The sequence below is a fragment of the Pan paniscus genome, chromosome 14 (genome assembly GCF_029289425.2).
Source record: "Pan paniscus chromosome 14, NHGRI_mPanPan1-v2.0_pri, whole genome shotgun sequence".
In the NCBI taxonomy this organism is placed as follows: domain Eukaryota; kingdom Metazoa; phylum Chordata; class Mammalia; order Primates; family Hominidae; genus Pan; species Pan paniscus.
This window is the reverse complement of record NC_073263.2, coordinates 107,545,900-107,563,055: the sequence shown is the minus strand read 5'-3', so window position 1 is coordinate 107,563,055 and position 17,156 is coordinate 107,545,900. Positions and strand designations below refer to the sequence as shown.

Genomic DNA, 17,156 nt, shown 5'->3' with positions numbered 1-17,156 from the left:
CTTGGACTTGTAGATGGCTGTCTTCCCCTTGTGTCTTCACATGGTCCTCCCTCTATGAGTGTATGTCCATGTGCTTATGTGTGTGCTAATCTCTTCAAAGAAGGACACCAGTCATATTGGAAGGGGGGCTACACATATGACCTCATTTTACCCCAATTACCTCTCTAAAGGACCTATCTCCAAACACAGTCACAGTCTGAGGTACTGGGTGTGAGAGCATATGAATTTTTCAGGGACACAAATTTGGCCCATAACAGAGAGATAAATAATAAACAAGTAAACAAATAAAGAATAAATGGAATAACATGATGCAGACTTGTGTGAGTGGAATTGCTATAGAGCGAAGAATGCAAACACCACCAGGCTTTGAAAGACAGAGTGGACTGTCCCTGCAGGAGAGCAGCAATGGAGGTGTCGCAAGATGAGACAAGCTCTGTGTGTTTGAGACTGAGCATGCACCAGTTGGAAGGCTTGGTTTGGGTCCCTGCAGCTTAGGGGCACAGTGCAAAAGTGTCTGAACCACTTCTATCAAAAGGGCTCCTGGCTAGAGCTGCTGAGGGTGTCCATGCCTCCAGGAGAGTCCGCCTCTGGGAAGTGGCTGGCTTAGGTGGTGTCCTCAGACAGACTGGGGCTGCCTCCCATCCATCCCCAAGAGGAGCTCAGCACGGCAGGGCTGAAAGAAGGAAGGGCATGGCTGCAGGTAGGTGAAAACATAGTGATGTGATTTAAGGGGACTTCAGGAGAGAGATTCCTGGAAATAGGGGTTAGCCTCGGACAAACCCCTCAAACACACCAGAGAGTTACTTACCATTTGTTGCTGCCTCTGGAAACTGCTTGATTGCACCAGGGACTGCTAAATAACGACTTTTCCCTTTTTTCCTTTTCTTCCCCAACCCCACCTCCACCTTGGAGGGCAGGGAGGCACAGGGTGGGCGGGCAGAGAGGCAGGGAGCACAGCCTGAGGCAGGCAGGGGTTCTGGGAGTTCTGACTGTTGTGGGGGACTGAGGTTTTTACTGATGGGAATGAGGGAGTTACTGTGTCGGGGAGAGTAGAGCAATTATCTGAGTGTCAGGACGCAGATGAGACCTGCCTGCCAGCCTGCTTTAGACGCCAGGAGGGAGGAAGCGGGGGCAGAGTGGGATTTTAGGGGGCGGCGGGCAGGGGCATCAGCATCGTTTTCCACATGTATTTTGGGGAGGCCTGGTCTTTTGAAATACTGGTTTTACCTTCCAAGAAAATACTGGTTATCTAAATCACAGCTCCGCAAACTCTGTCAAGGGCCAGAGAGGAAAGAGTTTAGGCTTTGTTGGCCAAGGGCAGCATCAGGGATGTTTTGCAGGTCCTTACAGAACAAGCAAGGAAACATATCTGCATGCAGTTTTCATTGATGAAATTCAGAATATAATGATAGAGCATACATTTTTGTAATGCAGGTCTTATGGAAGAATGGGATTCTTTTCTTAAGGGGAATATTGTTTTCTTCACTGGAGTTAAAGTTAGTGTTCCCCTCACAAATCAACTGTAAATGTTCATCTGTATCAGCCATTCTTGGCTTGAGGGCAGAACAGAAAGATGGGCCACTGGTTCCTTTGGGCCCACAGGCTATAGTTTGCCTAGTTTGATGAGCTTGGCCTAAAAAAATATGTTTTATTTAGCTTTATTAATCCATTCGCAAAAATGAAATGAATAGAAAGAGATGGAACTGCTGGTAGAAAGTGAATTATATTTGCTGAAGCCCTCTGGGGTAATGGATAATCCCTATCCTCTCAGAGAAAGAGCAAAGGAGACTTGGTTTTCTCTCTTCAATATGATTTCATGAGAAGCATGGAACAATTAGACATATCTCATGATACCAAAGTAAGTTTTTATTTTGTCTTCATCAATCATTTAATAATTGATCTGCATTTTTCTGTGCACCCTTTCATAATTATTAATGCCCAAGAAAGTGCAAATATTAGTCAACCTCTTCCCAGTTTGTGGCAGGACATGAATGGAGTTGTCTAAATGCCACAGTTCTGAACGTGACAAATATTATCGACTTCTAGGTTACAAATCGTGTGTGTGTGTGTGTGTGTGTGTGTGTGTGTGTGTGTGTTGGGGTGGAATGAAGGGCACAGAAAAAAGAAGAAAGAAGAGGGGCAGAATGACAGATTATGTGTAGTAAAATGGGATGGGGCATGCTGGGACGGGATAGCTGGAGAAGTTTAGACACAGGATTCGCCGCATTTGTAAATTATGGCTAAAATATTTCACAGATCCAATAGGATTCCTTGACATTTCTGTACCTCACATACAGCAGCTTTATAAATATATACATAAGTGAGGATCTTAATGTGGGAGGAATATAAGTGCACTTCTCATGAGCAATTGCACCTTGAATTGGCAAGACTTGTGGATTGTTAATAATTCAAATCACCCAGCTCTTTAATACAGTCACCATTGCACCTCTTCATTATTGATACTATTGACTGCAGGTACCTTGCAATTTTTGTTGTATTCACATCGCCCATTATTCTTTTCTAACTTTTTAGAAAGTCAGTTGTGTCAGTGTACAGTTCTCTTTGTTAAGAATAAAAGCTACAAATGAATGAGCCTTCAAAAAAGGCAGTAGAAATAAACTCTCTCTAGGTTAGGAAACACTTGCTATTTTATTGAAATTTCCTACACTATATAATCAGGAACAGAAAAAAAAAAAAACTATTGTTATGTGTACTCATTTCATTCCTGTTAGTGGTTAGCACTGGTATATCTCAAGTCACCCTGTTATAATTCTTAAATCTTCAGCAAATATTTATTGGGCACTTACTGAGTTTGTAATCACACTATGAATTCTGAGTTTTCCATAGCTTTTGGAGAAGTAATTCTCCTTTCTACGATATTTCAGTCTTGATAGCAGTTGTTATTATTTATTTTTAGATGATACATCAATAGGATATAAATTGTATTTTCATAAACATACCAAGTATTGAAGTAATTGCATTTATTATTTTTCTTCAAAGATGAGAACTTTGCTATTTTTACCTGTATTTCATTCAACTCAATGAATTAATCTTTTCCAACTGTACTGTTTATTTCAGTGTAGCGTAACACATTTAAACTTATTTATTTATTTATTTTTTCACCATGCATAGTATTTTATTTTCTCGTTTGTCAGTTTTGATTTTTTACTTTAAACTTTAGGTGTCATTAAGAAAAAAATACCTATCATAGAATTTGAGCATTTTTAGAAATGCAAAAAGTCAAGTTCAACTTTCCAACCAGTGGAGACATTTTCTGCACTAGAACCTTAGCTGAACACATTGAATGACAGAAAACCTATAAGAAAGCATATTCAATTTATGTGAATTTCCTTTTGTTACAAAGGCAGATAGGACAGAGAAGGAAATTGATTGACTTAGCGATGCATCAATTAACTCTTCAAGGTCTGGAATAAACTTAGAATTTGAAGGTGCACACTCTTGAGCTATACATTTGAATATTGACTGCAATTGCACGTCCTATATCAATACTCACCTGTGTTTTTTAAACTGTGAAACCAGTAAAGCATGATGATGATTGGCATCCCTCTGCAGTTAAAAAGAAGCCTAATACTGTTAACAATTCAATTCATCAAACACAAAGTTCTAAAATTTTTATGCCTTATAGAATTACTTGAGCACTCTCCAAAATCCCATATCCATGTCACAACCAATATTAAGTCCAAATATAACCAGTCCTTTTCTTTTTAATAGTCTTCATTTTTTTAAGAGCAGTTTGAAATCCACAGCAAAGCTGGGCAGAAAGTACACAGAATTTCCATATCTGACCCCGCCCTCAAACATGTGCAGCCTCTCTCAACATCTTACACCAGAGCGGCATATTTGTTATAATCAATGAACATACATTAGCACATCATTATCATCTAAAGTTCCCAGATGATTCTAACGTGCAGCAGAGTTTAAAACCGCTAATCCAGGAATTGGATAGAAACACAGCTGATCGTGCACTGATTTGCATCTTGTAGCTATAGTTGGTGTTTACAGCTCAAGTTTATGCTGGTGGATCGTGAGTCTGTGAGTGGTCAGTAGCCATGTCACACTTACTGTTAAGTATTGTGAATACCACACAGGATATGACTATGAAATCCACCTTGCAAAGTACTCCCAGAACCATAGTCATATCACATGAACACCCTCATGTAACACGGGCCTTTGCCTGTTTTCGATGTGAATGGTCTCTGTGAGTGGGTTTGGACGTTCTACTTTAACCAGCAGTGTTTATATGCAGAATCGAAAGTCCAGGACGGATTTTGCAACCAAAGTCTAGATTTATAAATTACTTTTGTAATTTATTCCTCTTCTCCAAAGTTATTTTTAGATTCAAAGTGGAGGTAGGAAAGGCAGGGTAATGAGGCAGCAGTGAAAACTCCATGACTGTAGCCACTCCCAATATGATGTTCGTCAGCCTTGCAAGAACTGACAACTGGTAAAAACTGCAGGAGGTAAAATTCAGCCATATGCAGGAGGATGCCTCCCGCAGCCCTCAGTGTGCCTTCTGTGGCCAGGTCTGCTCAGGGAGAGCTTGATGTGATTTCACCACACTAGAGAAATTGAGCCAGTGGAACTGTATTTTACTTTTTCCATAATTTCAGCCTCCCCAGGATGAGTCAAGATGTCCTAAACTTCTTGAAATGAAGTCCTAAACTTCCTGAAATGAATAATCTGGAAATATCAATAAAATATCTTAAGATAGCTTTACAGGGAAACGGACAAAGAAAAAAAAAACACAATAGCACAGAACTGGCTGAATCATTTCTGAATTGATAACACAAAGAAAACTTTCATTTCTTTTTAATTATATTCTTTACACATATTGAAAGACAGGCTTATAAAACAGTGTAATACTATTCACTCAGGAAAATTAGAGGCTTCCCATTAGGCCAGAATTAAACCTGATTTTCCTAATAATAAGAATATTTTAGCTCATTTACCCTTGGATCTATCTATGTATCCATCTGAGTACTTAATTGATCCTGTTTTCTGAACAGTGAAACAGACAAGATAATTTATTTTATTTTATCTGACCACAATATATACTCCGTATGCTTTCTGTGTAGTCAATTATGTTTCTGCTAATGTTATTTCTTATATATGATATTTCTGGTAATTAATAGCATTAAAATATGAGCAATAGTTTACATTAAACTATATTTTTGTTTTTGTTGTTAAAGACAGCGTCTCGCTTTGTCATTCAGGCCAGAGTGCAGTACACAATCATACCTCACTGCAGCCTTGAATTCCCTGGGCTCAAGCAATCCTCATGCTTTAGCCTCCAGAGTAGTTGGGACTATAGGCATTCATCATGTAATTTTTTGTACTTTTTATAAAGACAGGGTCTTGCTATGTTGCCCAGGTTGGTCTTGAACTCCTGGGCTCAAGAGATCCTCCCTCCTCAGCCTCCCCAAATGCTGGAATTACAGGCATTCACCATGATGCCTGGCCACATTAAACTGTATTATGACTCCACCATCCCCCATGTCCCCCTCTATCCATTGATACCTCCATTCCTCCAGCAAGCCAGCATGTGAATTTTCTTTTCTTCCATTCATTCAAGAATTTACGGAACACCTCTGTACACAAGACACTGTTCAGTCACTGAGACTTTAGAGATGAAAGAGATGCAACCACTCTCTTCAAGATGCAAATGATCTAATGCTGAGGCCGAGAAGGAAGACAACAATGGTGACCCTGTGTGATTAGTCACATGTGGTTACAGGTCACCCTGGCTTTATAAAGGATGGGGCTCTAACTGCAGGCAGCTGGGAGATGTGGATGTATTTTAGTCAAAGAAGGAATCTGATGGGTGTTTTATTTTGAGTGTTATTTGCTCTTAAGAGGGATTCTCTGCTGGCAATCTGAGGGAAAGATTGCAAGCAGATGGGGTGGACATAGATAGATCAGAACAGAAGCCACCGTTTCAATTAAAGAAGAAAACGTAAGTCCTGAAATATCTCTGTGGCAAGAGAAAGGAGGGGAAGATGCATACAGAAAAATTAGGGAGATGAGCTGAAAGGAATTATTGAATGAATAAAGAAAGTAAAAAAAAGGAACGGATAGGCAATGGCTTTTGTAAATTGTGGTAGCATTAGTCTAAGGAGGTGATAACTACTGCCCTGACAATATCTTGGGCCTTTCACTTTCTTACTTTTAACAATGGCTCTGATCTATTTCCACCACATCTGTTTACAGTTGATTGTTTGCTCCATGCCAGTGCTGTTCCACATGAATCAGTTCTTTTGATCATCAGCATAAACCTAGCAGTAGGTTTTATTATTTCCATTTCAAAGGGGAGGAAACTGAGGCACAAGAGTTTAAGTCAGTTCCCCTTTGTCCTGCACTGTTCAAACACAGCAGAACAGGGCAGAGCCCCCATGCTTCAGATTGTCTCAGCGCAGCCAGCACCAGAGGTGCCATCCACAGAGATGGTGATGTGAACATTGTCTCTGGAGCTGAGGAGTGAGACAGCTCTGTCCAGAGCCTGAACTCACCAATGGTGCCCCAGACAGCCTCTGGGGAGGGAGCATATTGCAGGGAGACATGTTTAGTTTTGAATGTGTTCAACCTGACGTATCTGCAATACATGCTGGTAGAAGCATTCTCATAAAGACCCTACAATGTGGGGAAGATTTATAGACCAGGGAATCATTATTGTATGAATAAGAATGGAGATAAAGTATAGGTGAAATTTCACAGGGAAATAATAGTAAGGACAGACACACCAGTTAGGTAGCAAATCCTGATGATGTTGTACGGCAGTAGCTTTTAAATATGGATGCACAGAAGAATCACCTGGGGACTTCAAAAATTCCTTATGTTCAGGCTCCACTCTTGGCTAATTAAATCAGAATGTCTGCGCATGAGACCCAGGTATGGGCATTTTAAAATCTCCCCAAGGTGATTCTCAGATGTGGTTAAATTTATGTGTCATTGATTTGGAACTGTTATTCTTATATTCTAATGTGCATCAGAATCACCTGGAGGGCTTATTAAAACACAGATTGCTGGGCCTGCCCCTAAGTCAGGTTCTTCAGATGTGTCAAAATGCCTAAGGACTGGAAAGCACTGTTGTAATTCCAATATTATATGACTCTTCCTTATAGAGATGACTCAATTAAAAATTGAAAAGTGAATTTTAACAACTTGTCCTTAATTCTAAGAAATCTTCCATCACTATCTTTTGGGAATAAGTATTCTCCCCCCATACCACAGGGATGAGAAATACCAGTATATTAATTCTTCTACTAGAATATAAATTCCATATGATCAAGGATTGCCTGTTTTAGTCACTGTTCTACCTTAGGTTTAGAACTGCACCTGGTATATGGTATATGCTTAATCAGTATTTGTTAGGTAAATAAATATTGCAAAACTCTATATTCAGTTTTCAATTAATCCATTCTATACATCTGATGCTGTGTGGCAAGAACTGTGCTCCTGCTGTAAAAACAGGTAAATAAAACTGCTGTGCTTTCTGTTTTCATGAATGGAACTTACAAACTAGAGTTGAGAATGCAATGCAAACATATTAATAAATGTGTGATAATTTTTATTTGGCATATTTTTGCTTCTGTTGGTAAACAATTATTTTATTTTCTTTTTAATCTTTAGTTTGATAAAATTGTTCCATAAAATGCTTTCTTTATATGTAGTAGTTACTATGTGTTTTAGAATTAAATACAGTTCAATTATATACATATAGATGACTAGTGTGAAGTGGCTATTATAATGGGGCAGATAATGTATATAAAGATAGAAAACTTGGTGGTCACACAGTACTCCTGAAAACATTAAGAATGTTAATAAAGTCAATAGATTGTTTAAAAGATGTATAAATTATTGTCAAAGTCTCAAGTTTATGTACTGATTTCACCAATATCTCTGGGACAATGCATTGAACAAGGTCTTATGTAGGTTTTATATTCCTAAAGGCTAGTTTTGAAAGCCGTGTAAGTCTGAATGACTATTTAAAAGTTAGAAAGACTGTAGTCTGTTGACCCAGGACATTAACAAATTCTGTTTCAGGAGTATAATCTCAGATAATAATAATACAAAATTGATGAGGACCCTAAAATTGTCCTTAATTATCTTTATAACACATCCACCAACTGATAATCTGGGTTTGGAACAAACTCTTCTAATTTTACAAAAGTCTCCTCCAGGCACATTATTCCCTTTTTCACACCAGTGACTTCTTTATACTGGATTGCCATCTCACTCTCTGTTTTTCGTCACCATTCTCAATAATCATGGAGAAAAGATAAGAAATGCAATCTCTTGTTCATATTTATTATTTTCTGTTCTCTCTTCGATGCCTTTTTTTTAAAGAAAAAAAACTTCCTCAATCTTCTCTCCAACAATATAGTTTACAGTTTCTTTTTGTATTCATACTTCCTCATATAACAAATATTTGAGATTTCCTCCAATTCTTCTCCCTTTGAATCAGATACATATGTATGTATTGATAGACAGGTAGAATATAAATGCAGATAGAGATACCTGTTTGTACATACACATATTCACATGCATTTCTGTTAATTTTGCTCACTCAGAATTAATGTCTAGTTTCAGATGTCTTAACAACTTTTCTCCTTTGTTTCCCAACTGCTAATGAATGCCCTCCTTTCCCATGCTTGCTTAGGGTAGCAGAGTTCCAGAACGGTTACTGTATTTCCACAATTACAAGATATGCCATTAGTGACATTTCTGTTTATCAGTTTCTCTTTTCTTTCTTGATAAGACTCCAAAAGAGCTTAGAGCCAAGAGTGATCACGGACTCTTAGGATGAGCATGGTATCCGTTAGACTTTTGAGTATTTATGAAAGGTTATGATATGTTCATTTTTCTAAAGATAAGATTCATAATTCCATCAGAATCTCCAAGTGTTCATGACCCACAAAATATTAAGAATCATTGATTTAGTTCTGGATGGTGACATCTTAAAATATTGCAAATCGTTTCCTCCTCTTCAACTATTTGTGATTGTTTGTCATTTTTATCAGCCTCCCCAAGTCCATTCGGGAGTAACATGGAATATAAATGGACAAGTACCTTGGTGAATATTTCGATTAGTAGGCTGGGAGTTGTTTTTCTGGGCATTCGTCAAGCGTTATTTAACAAGGGCTGCAGACAACGTGCTCTCTACTACAGACAGCTGTGGGCCAGTTAAAGGGCTTATGCCTGGCAATTCGGTTAGCCTCTTGAGCCTCAGATTTTTTTTTTTTTTTTTTTTTTTTAGATGGAGTTTCGCTCTTGTCGCCTAGGCAGGAGCCCAATGGCACGATCTCGGCTCACTGCAACCTCCGCCTCAGCCTCCTGAGTAGCTGGAATTACAGAAGCCCGCCAACACGCCTGGCTAATTTTTGTATTTTTAGTAAAGACAGGGTTTCACCACATTGGCCAGGCTGGTCTCGAACTCCTGACCTCAGGTGGTCCGCCTGCCTCAGCCTCCCAAAGTGCTGGGATTACATGCGTGAGCCACCACGCGGATTCCTAACATGCAAAATGGGAGTAATAATGTCAATTTCATGTGTTTGTCAGAAAATTAAGTTACAGAACATACCTGAAAGACTCAGTGAAGACTCCTCTTTGTTTCTTATTTGGCCTTAATAAAGTCTCGGTGCCACACACTTTTCCAAGTCCCTTACACATTGTAATGCTTAAATGCTCATAACAGCACTATGGGGCATGAGAATGTCACCATCATGCCTAATTTATAAGAGGGAAAAGTGGGCCGGGCGCGGTGGCTCACGCCTGTAATCCCAGCACTTTGGGAGGCCGAGGCGGGCGGATCATGAGGTCAGGAGATCAAGACCTGGATAACACGGTGAAACCCCGTCTCTACTGAAGAAAAAAAAAAAAAAAAAAAAGCCAGGCGTGGTGGCGGGTGCCTGTAGTCCCAGCTACTCGGGAGGCTGAGGCAGGAGAATGGCGTGAACCTGGGAGGCGGAGCTTGCAGTGAGCCGAGATCGCGCCACTGCACTCCAGCTTGGGCGACACGGCGAGACTCCGTCTAAAAAAGAAAAAAAAAGTGGAGAACCGGCAAGCTAAGTGACTTGCTCAAGGCCCCCCCGCCGGTGTGGAGAGCTGGGAACTGAACCCCTCCGTTGAGCTCTTGGATTTTGTTTGTTGTCTGTTTCTTTTCCTCACGATGCTCTAATATGTTACCTCCCAACAGCTTGAAAAACGTGTTTGAAAGAGAACCCCGCCCTGCTCCTAGAATCTCTACTCTCCAGGACTCACTCCGGAATTGATAGGAGATTCATTATTCTAGAGCCAGTGGCCTCACAGCTGTTGGCAATTCAGCTTTCCTGTACCCTCCTGGAAGCGTCACAAAGCAGCTGTGGGAAAGGCTGAGCTGCTGAGTGAGCAGAGAACACCTCACTGCATGCGAGCCGGTGCCCTGCTGTCCGCAGGACCGGGAAGGCTGATCCTGAGCACAGCCCAAGGCTGGTGCACAGGGAGCAGGCAGGGCCGCGGGCCCCTGGGGCTTTCTTTCCAGGGGAGAGTTTTGAAAGGAATAACTGATTCCAAAACATAGGAGGGAGTTAAGGCATCTTGGTGTTTATAAAAATCACTACCAGAAACACATGTGCTCTCTCCAAATGGGTATTCAGTTCAAAGCTGGTGATTAATGAATTTCTTAAAATCTGTGTGTGAGTAACAGTCATGTAAACTCTATATGGGGTGAACAAAACAGTCATTAATTTGAAGATAAATTTTCTTTCTTAGTCAAACTTTCCAATGTTCCTTAAACATGTGTTTATGTAAAATTTATTTATAGTGAATTTGTACCCTCCCTTAGTAATCACTGAAGATGTGTGTGTATGTGTATGTGTGTGTATAAATAGGAAATGTCTCCCGTTAATTCCAGCTAACACCTTTGTTATTTATACCAGGGTACGTAAGTCTCTCTTTAGGACAGAACATCTGTTGCTGGAAGAATGGTTTTGTTGGCAGAAAAGAGTGATATATTTTTGAACCAAGCAAAAGAAGAGATCAATCATAGAAGAGAAAAATAATCTTGTTCCATACGTTAAATATGCTTCAGGACGAAGTTAAACACTTGCCCACAAATGGACACAGTGATTGAAAGCTCTTCCTAACTCATTCCTAGACGGCAGCTAAAGCTGAGAATTTAGTCTGTATGTTCACTCTTCTACATGACCTTATAAGCTTTTAGAGGCCCTATGATTTATCCCATTTTTCATGAAGTCATCCCTATTTGTGAGCAGTTTGTGTTTATGACATTTTAGTATTTGCCCTTAACTATTATATTTCTTAAAACTTCCAACATTTGCTGTGAAATTAAAATTTAATCCTTATTAACTAAACATCTGAAAGTAATATCTTCCAACTTGCTTTAGCGTATAAATTCAGTTTATTCATAGAATTTATTTTTTTATTATTATTTATTTATTTTTATTTTTAATTGTTTATTAAAACAACAGTTTATTATTAATGAATATTTTTCTTAGCTGTATTTTTGTTAAAATCAAGCAAATTGATATAAAGATGTGACTCAAGATGAAAATCTCATCTGATAAAAAATGTTAATTTCCTTTTTTGGAATTAGGTATAATTAAGAAATTATAAATCTAAATGTGCACTGTAGAGAACTTGGAAAACATTAAAACACGGAGTGAGAGAAATAAAATTTGCTTTCAATCCACCTCTTGGGTCTCCCTCTGACATCAACAACTCAGAATGAGGGTGTTAGATTTCAGAGAAATAAGAAGGGCAGAAATTACTTGGAGTGAATTTAATTATAAAAATATTTAATATGTGATATTTTAAAATAAATGATGATAATTAGATAATAGTTATTACCTTCTATTGGCCTAAGATTGACTGCTTCAGGTGATAAACAAATTACACGCTTCTAGAGAAAAGGAAAGCTGCACGTGCCTTCTAAGTCCCCATCTGAAAGACTATTCGTGTTTCACATCTGTCACTTGTGTCAGATTTTTCTTAAGACTTACAAATCCTATGAAGATTGTATGAGCGCCTATAATTCTAGAAGGTGAGGCCAACTTACTTGGACAACGTGGCAGTGGAGAGTAGTTTCAGTAGTTCCAGCACAGCATATTGGGAAGAACTACTTGTGTTCATTACCTACTCTTTTCCTCCAACAGTCCTGTTTTGAAAAGAAAACAGCTAGTTTATTAGTAATGCTAAATGAACTAGGGATATGCCAAGGAAGATAAAGGAAAAACAAACATGTCTGATTTGTTTTCGGATTGCTAATATTTCAGAAAAATTAGAATAGATTCTAAAATTTATGAAAGATAATCATACTTGATGATGTGTTGATATAAACAAATGTGTCCTGCAGGCTAAAATTATAATAATGCTTTAAATCCCCATTTTATTTGAAGATTCTTTTTCATTCAGGAAAACAAAGTTCTGCATTGGGGTGCATCATGAACTAAGACACAGAGTGGCTCCCAGGGCAAAGAGAAACCCAGTTTCTGGCGTCCAGTGCCTTCCTGCGCTCTGCTGTTGCTTTTTGAGCACCAGCGGCGTTTCATTGGTTCTCCCTGAATCATGGATCTTTTTTTCTTGCTCCTTTTTAAAAGGCTCCTCATGTGCTGTTGTCTCTCTCCTTAAAAGCAGGTGTCCCACAAGATTCAGTTCTTAGGTTTTTGATCTTCCCTTTGTACATACTATCCATTTTAAGTCTTGTCCAGTCTGAGAACTGTGTTGATATCAACAGATTGATGATGGTTTCCAAATTTGCTCTGTAGCTCTGTGGCTTTTATCTCTTCCCTAAGCTTCGCTGCTTTATCACTACCTGTTAGATGAGTATCTTCTCACTCTTGTGCTGAGACCGCTGCAAAGGTTTCGTGTATTGGCAGGATTCTTTTCTCTCTTCCCCCCAAACCTGTAGATGACACTATTTGCATTATCTGCCGATGACACTATTTGAATCGTCAAAAGCTCAAAGTCTTGGAGGATGAGGAGAAGTATTCTCAATTTTGTGCTGGTAAATGTTTAACAACCATTTTTTTTTTCAACAAAAAAGACAATCCTTGATATGTACCAGTTGCAGATGTCCATGGGGTAAATATTCCCAGCAGACTGATTTAACCTGCCAGTCAGAGTCACTGCCAGGAGCATAGGGAGGAGATGTGCACAGCTGGCCCTGGCAAGCTGGTACAAGATGGCTAAGGCACACTACAGGTGATTCTGAAAGTCATTCTGGTAGACTGAAAAGAACTGATGTGTGCATGTGATCAATGTTGGTTGAATTAAAGGATACATAAATGGCTCTATAAGACAACTTAGAAATATTCAATGTAAGTTTTGCTTGTATCCAGAGAATACGGCCATGTGCAGAACATAATCTCCGATATTTATTGGGTGGGAGTGAGGTGTGAGTTTTGACTTCGTCACTGTAGTTCAGCCAAAACCTCATGAACTTGTGTAGAAGGTAGAGAAATACAGACTGGGTAACCAAAGAGTTATGTAAATGAATAGCTCATCAAGTCAACATTTAAGCATGTTGATTGAGGAACACTATTCAATCTGGCTGAAAAGCTCTGACGGTGTGCCGTTGCCCCCATCTTTTGATCCTCTCAAAAATGCGTGGTAGAATGATAAATTTTGTCGTTACTCAATGCATGGAGGAGTAGCTGTTACAGAGGATGACAAAGTCAGGATGAAAAAAAAATTGACAGATTAAGATAATGAATCACAATAACAAAACCAAAATTTAACAGTAGCCTCTGGTTCTGCATCTGGGTTAGAAATCATTTTTAAAAATGAAAGTGTAATCAAGCTTGACAATATTTGCTGAAAGACAGACGTGCAGGCTTTAGCTGACTGCAAATTCAATATAAAGCAATAGAGAATACGACTGCTTAACCAGTTAATGCATTTATAGAGTGATTTTAATAGAAACGCAGCGTAGAGCAAGGTGTGGCAGCTCCGATATCGCCAATCTGGCAGGTTTGGAGGGTGGGTCTGCAAGCTGGAGGGAATCCAGAGGGAGTGACATCTTGCCATGCCCCTTACATTGCATCTCAGGGGTTTGCTCCTTTACCTCAAGAGGTCCCACAACCTCGTATCATGTCCACATGTTTGTCCATCCTGTTCCTTGTACATATATTGGCTTCATTCTCTTCCAATTAAAGCTCTTTTATGTTTTACTACTCAACTGTTACTTTTTCTTGTGTCAAAATAAAAATATTCAACTCTTTCTTTCTACTTCCTCAAAGTTGCTTGTACCTTTATTCTGCACTTTTTTTTTCAACCTTTCCTTGTAGCTAATTACCCGTCTTTCCTGTCTTGTGAACATTTATCACGTGCTGAATTGATGTCAGGCACCTCACTCTGTCCTGTCACATATGTGATTTCTGCAGTAGAAGTTAGTGCATTGAGGACAGAAATCATGTCTTGTCATCTTCATTCGTGCTTTAGTGATTAGCAGACTCTCGAGGATAGAAAATTGACTCGAATGAACATGAAATGAGTTGATAAAATCTGAACATAAAGAAAGTCATGATAGAATCACCACCAAGATTCAGGCTTCTCCCAGCTTTCTGGACTTTTTCAGTGTCAGCGAGGGCTGTCTTATACACACTGCATTTTTGATCTTGGATTCCCACAAGTGTGCATTTATTCATTCACAAATGGGCCAGGCACTATGCTAGACTGTGAAGATGAACAACTTTTTATTCAAAATTTGGTACTCCAGAGATTCATCTTTGAATTGTCAGGCCTTGACATAGTGCTGATTGATGGTTGCCTATGAATTGTTTTTAGAGTACAAAAATCTATGATAAATTCTGTACCGGCAGTGCAGTTTGTTCTTTAGGGTTCCCAAAGATTCAAAAAAGTACCAGATAATGAATCATAAGTATATTTTTTATGACTAATGGTGGAAAAGTTGGTAGAGAATCCTCAGTCCTGTCTGGAGTTTTCCCATGTCTATGTCTGCTTTTCTAGTTACGTCAAAAAAAAAATCATTGTTCTGGTAAAGCAAGCATCTTCTCAAGGATCTCTGAAGATTTAACACCAGGCAACCTGTAAATGATGGAAATTTATTTCTCACAGTTTTGGAGACTGGGAAGTCCAAGATCAAGACAGCAGCAGATTGGGTGCCTGGTGAGGGCCCCTTCCTGATTTATAGACGGCACCTTCTCTCTGTGTCCTCACATGATGGAAGGGGCAAGGCAGGTCTTTTGGGCCTCTTTTGCAAGGGCGCTGCTCCCACTCATGAGGGATCACTCTCATGGCCTTATCATCTCCAGATGCCATCTCATTGGTGATTGGGTTTTAACATGTACATGTGGAGGGCTTCAAACATTGAGGCCAGAGCACCTGCTCAGCAGTATTCCAGTACCAGCAAGCATATTATCATCAGCTGAGTGCATGAGTTTTATAGATTTTCTCATTCTATTTGTATTAGTCCATTCTCACACTGCTACAAAGATACTACTTGAGACTGGGTAATTTATAAGAGAAGGAGATTTAATTGACTCAGAGTTCTGCATGGCTGGGGAGGCCTCAGGAAACTTACAACCATGGCGGAAGGTGAAGGGGAAGCAAGGCACGTCTTACATGCTGGCAGGTGAGAGAGTGCAGGGGTAACTGCCACTTTTAAACCATCAGATCTTGTGAGAACTCCCTCACTATCACGAGGACAGCATGGAGGAAACCACCCCCCATGAACCAATTACCTCCCACCAGGCCCCTCCTTTGAAAAGTGGGGATTACAATTCAAGATGAAACTTGGGTGGGGACACTGAGCCAAATCATATCATATTCTATTGGAGTGAATGTGCACAACAAAATAGGGAGAAAAAACTAAAATTCTGAATTTTTTTTTTGTTAATTGGGAGATCTTCATACAAGAAATTTACAAAATGGTAATTTTAATACTGTATCATTCACAAAGTAATGGTTTGTTTACTTGTGAACTGATGACTATTAATTTTGAGATTGGTGGATTAAATATTTTAACATATGTTTGTGGTCAAGGGGAGTGGACAGTTCTCACTAAATATAAATACTGCACAGAAAGACTTGAATTACTAAAAATGCTAGTTTCTTTTAGCCTGTGAAGTAAAATGTTCCCTATTTCTTAAGTCGTGATAGATAGACTGGCGTCCATCCACTTCACGACACAAAGTGTATGTGAACATTGGATGAGTATATCATTCTTTTGACTCTGAAATCCAAAATGTCTTTACTCACATTATTTCTGTAATATTCGTTGTGTTCCTGATAGGAAAATGTCAGATGGCATTTCTGCCAATGTAGCATCTGAGAAGTTGAGTCAAAGCAGTTCCATGACTTTTCTAAGGTCGTAATCCAAATCAGCAGAAGAGCAGTGACTATACTCAAGTTGGTGTTAACCGTTCCTCACAGGAAGCTATCCTATTACTTTGTAATGTATGTTCACTATAAAAATATGACTAAAAGGCCAGACACGGTGGCTCATGCCTGTAATTCCGACACTTGGGGAGGCTGAGGCGGGTGGATCACAAGGTCAAGGAGTTCGAGACCAGCCTGGCCAACATAGTGAAACCCCGTCTCTACTAAAAATACAAAAAATTAGCTGGGTGTGGTGGTGTGCGCCTGTAATCCCAGCTATCCTGGAGGCTGAGGCAGGAGAATCACTTGAACCCGGGAGGCAGAGGTGGAGCGAGCCGAGATCGTGCCATTGCACTCCAGCCTGGGCGACAGTGCGAGACTCTGTCTCAATAATAATAATAGTAATAGTAATAATAATAATAATAATATGACTAGGGTACATTTCCTCTCTTGCACTGTCTCCATATCTCTTGCTGATGGCAGCTGTAACTCTTCATGCTTATCTCAGAAAAAATTTAGCTCACAGTATCTATAGAATTTGCCATTGCCAGGTAATTCCAAACCTCCATCACTTACGCATGTACTTTGACTAATAATTTTAGTCAAAAGGAGGGAAAATTATGCTGGAAAAGAATGAGGAAGATTGAGGGACTGTATCATTCTTAGTGCACAAAAAGGCAAGCTGAAATGAGGAAGGAGAAGAATGGATCTTTGATTGTTAATAGAAGCTTAAAGACTCAGATCATTGTTCAATGGAATTTTAGTTGCACGTGCAATGTCCTCTTTAAGATTCATTCAAA

At 39.4% G+C, this 17,156-nt stretch overlaps 1 long non-coding RNA gene across 1 annotated transcript in view; it reads left to right on the top strand.

Moving 5' to 3' along the window:
* The window catches only part of LOC117975654 (uncharacterized), a 144,092-nt gene that overhangs the window by 28,143 nt on the left and 98,793 nt on the right, over positions 1-17,156 (top strand). The window lies entirely within an intron of this gene.